Source organism: Apium graveolens, chromosome 9 (assembly GCF_009905375.1).
Source record: "Apium graveolens cultivar Ventura chromosome 9, ASM990537v1, whole genome shotgun sequence".
Classification (NCBI taxonomy): domain Eukaryota; kingdom Viridiplantae; phylum Streptophyta; class Magnoliopsida; order Apiales; family Apiaceae; genus Apium; species Apium graveolens.
Window position 1 is genome coordinate 119660130 of NC_133655.1, and position 3958 is coordinate 119664087.

The following is a 3958-nucleotide window of genomic DNA, read 5'->3' on the forward strand; positions in this document are numbered from 1 at the left end:
TTGTTATTTGTCTTAGCATTAAACAATAGCCATATCATTGTTACGTAGGTGCATAGATTGAAGTTAACCTAAACCAATCTATGTGGGAACGAACTAGAAAGAATTCTATATTACTTACGAACGCGTATACTTGCGTGTAAATTTAGCGCGTGTTTTCATCTTAACAAGTTTTTGGCACTGCTGTCGGGGACTCGGTGTTATTTTTAGTTTATGTGCTTAATATCAGTGGTCATTAAAGTTCACTGACTCGAATATTTTACTTACTTGTTTGCTTGTTGCTTTTTCAGGTACTCTAGAGAGCGTTTATGCTAACGCGTTCTCGATCTCAAAAGATAACACTGGATAGAGCAGAGGAAAAAGTTTTAGTAGAAGAAGAAGTTCTTGTAAAAGTTGAGAAAGTTGAAGAAGAAGCTCTTGTTGCAATGAGAGAACCAGTAGCGAATCTGAAAGTTTTGATGGATTACTCTCAACCGAAGATCAATGATATTCAGTCTAGCATTATCAGACCAGCCATCACGGCTAATAATTTTGAAATCAAGGCTAACACGATTCAGATGGTGCAGAACTCAGTCCAGTTTGGGGGTTCTCCTCCAATGGATGATCCCAACATGCATATTAGAGATTTCATCGAGATTTGTAATACCTTCAAATTCAACAACATTTCTGAAGATGTTGTTTAGCTGAGGCTTTTCCTATTCTCTCTGAGGGATAAAGCTAAGTGTTGGTTGTATTCTCTACCACTAGGATCTATTACTACTTTGGAAGATCTTGCTCAAAAGTTTCTTACTAAATTCTTCCCTATGGCAAAGATAACTGCAATTAGAAACACTCTCACTCAATTTGCGCAGCAATCAGGAGAGTCTTTATGTGAAGCTTGGGATCGTTATAAGGAGATGCTTAGAAAGTGTCCTCATCATGGGATGCCTGACTGGATGATTATCAACTGCTTTTATAATGGCTTGGGAGCACAGTCTAGACCCATATTTGATGTAGCATCAGATGAAGCCTTATGGGCTAAGAACTATGATGAAGCTTATGATTTGATTGAACTGATGGCTGCTAATGAATACTAGAACCCTTATCAGAGACTACCTCAAGGCAAGGTAGCAAGAATTTTGGAGTTGGATGCAGCTACTGCTATAACTACTGAGCTTAAGGCTTTGATGATGAATGTGGATTTTTTTGGCTAATTATGGAGTTAATCAGATCACAAGTGTTCGTGAGCTTTGTGCTAGTGCGCATGATACTGAGCAGGGTGCTATTTCTAATGAATTATCTCAATTCGTGAGCAACTTTTAGAGGTCGCGGAAACCGGTTCCAGCCACTTATCATCCCAATAACCGCAATCATCTTAACTTCAGCTGGAGCAATAATCAGAATGCGGTGCAACAGCCTTATCAGCAGTATGCAGTAAAGCAATTCAACCCTCCTGGTTTTCAACAACAACAATATGCACCAAGACAACAACTCCAACTACAACAATCTAATGAAAAAATTGAATTGGAGGAGTTAAGGCTCATGTGCAAGAGCCAAGCAGTTTCTATTAAGACCTTGGAGAATCAAATTGGGCAGATTGATAATGCCTTGCTGAATCGACAACCTGGAACACTCCCTAGTGACACAGAAGTTTCGGGCAAGAAGGAAGCAAAAGAACAGGTAAAGGCAATTATATTGAGGTCTGGGAAGGTTGCGAACCCCAAAAAATCTCAAGTTCCAGTATCTGAAGCTGTGGCTGAAGAAGATGTGCAAAAGGAAGAAGAAGTTGAATCAAGGAAGAAAGTTGTGGAACACACTCCTCCTGAGGGTAATACAGGGGAGAAACAGGTCTATCCTCCACCTCCTTTTCCTAAGAGGCTGTAGAAGCAAAAGTTGGATAAGCAGTTTGCTAAGTTTCTGGAGGTGTTCAAGAAACTTCATATCAACATACTTTTTGCTGAAGCTCTTGAACAGATGCCTAGCTATGTGATGTTTATGAAAGGTATTCTCTCTCAAAAAGTGAAGCTCGATGACTTAGAGACCATTTCTCTCATGGAGGAATGCAGTATTGTGCTACAACAAAAGTTGCCTACAAAGCTAAAATATCCTAAAAGCTTCATTATTCCTTGTGTAGGATTTTATACATCACAGAAGCATGGTAAAACATTTTCTTGATATAAAATCCATATAATCGCATACAAATCGTGAATAAATCGAGGGATCGATTACTAACCTTTAATAGCGATCCAAGAACGATGAACGAAGATCCCTAGCAGCTGTTCCTCAAGTGTGAAGCACTCCACCGGTATCCACCAAGAGATTAAAATAATGGAGGGAGGAAGAGGTTGAAAGAATTAGTTGCCTCCCTATCTTTTCTTCTTTAGAATTAGGGTTTTATTTGGGTTGAGGCAAATAGGGTTTATAATAGTATATTTATAGGCAAAATTTTCAGCTGAAAATTTTCCCATAAAATATTATTATTATTAACCCTTTAATTGATTATTCTTATTAACCAATTAACTAATAATTTAAACACCTTTTAATCATTAATCCCTTTTCTAAACACTTTAGAAAAATAATTCTCTCACTTGATTTAATTTCCAAAATTAAATTCTTAATTAATAATATTAAGAACTTTTCTTAATTAATTTATAATTAATTAAATCTCATTTAATCAATTATTAAATTTGCTAATTAATTATTTATTTCACAAATAAATAATTACCAGCCATTATTAATTAATTCCTCCACCATTAAATCATTCTCTTTTATGGTGTGACCCTGTAGGTTCAATATTAAGCCGGTAGTAGAAATAAATAATAATAAAACTATTTTATCATTATTTATATAAATTCTCTAATTTATTAAATATGATTAATCAATAAATTAATCATGTTTATTGTACATCGTGAGGGATACTTCTCAGCATATCGCGACTATCCGGGTAATACGAATTCACTGCTTAGAATACCAAGAACCTATTCAATGAATAGTTACCGTACAATTAATTCCTTCTACCCTGCAATGTCATGATTAAATACAAGGCATGAAACTCGTGTCAAGCCTATCTTATTTAATCATATACTTTCCTATTCACTATGCATAGTTCTAATTAATGTGAATTAGAAACTCCTTTCTAATTTCATTCACTCTGGCCAGAGATTCCTGAACTAGCATAAGTGGATCAGCATTGAACATTCTCTTCCTTTCACTGGAAGGGGTAGATCCTTTATTGATCATACACTATCTTCGTGTACAAATTCCTACACCCAGTAGAGCCCTTATTATTGTCCCTGGAGACTAAGAACTAAACCAGAGTATAGTTCAGTGTACACAAGATGACTATGATGACCTCAATTCTAAGGATACTTGTACAACTATCACTATGTGAACATCTACTGACACGTGAGTGAAGTCCATCAGTTGTTCAGCTGTGTGAGTCATGTTCAGTGAACTTATTCTATAATAAGCACCTACATACTAGCTATAGTGTCACCGCACAAATGTCTATGAGACAGACATCCTTTATAATGAAGCAAGCATAGTATGTACCGATCTTTGCGGATTACTAACTACCAGTTAGTAATCCTACGACCAGGAAATATTTAAGTTCAGAGTTATCATCTTTTAGGTCTCATTATTATGATCTCATCATAATCCATAAAAAGCTTTACTTTAAACTATGGTATATCTTATTTAAACACTTAAATAGATAAAGCCTGTAATAAAACCAAAACAAGTCTTTTATTAATATCAATGAAATCAAAACAGATTACATAAAAGTTATTCCTAAATCATCATACATGATTGGACTTAGGACACATCTCTTTCACCTTGCACCATCGGAAACTTGTCGCTTGACAAGTGTTTATATGATTTGAGAGCTAACATCAATCTAATGCCTTTGTCTGTCCTCAAGAAGTTAGATTTACCTGATCCAAAGCCTACATATATGTCCTTGCAGTTGGCCGATCGTTCTATT

At 35.8% G+C, this 3958-nt stretch overlaps 1 non-coding gene across 1 annotated transcript; it reads right to left on the minus strand.

Annotated features, from left to right (window-relative positions):
* Window positions 1–815: 815 nt before the first annotated feature.
* On the minus strand, window positions 816–922 carry LOC141688691 (small nucleolar RNA R71). The gene has a single exon (XR_012562124.1). It is a non-coding gene; the product is annotated as a small nucleolar RNA R71 (small nucleolar RNA).
* Window positions 923–3958: the final 3036 nt, after the last annotated feature.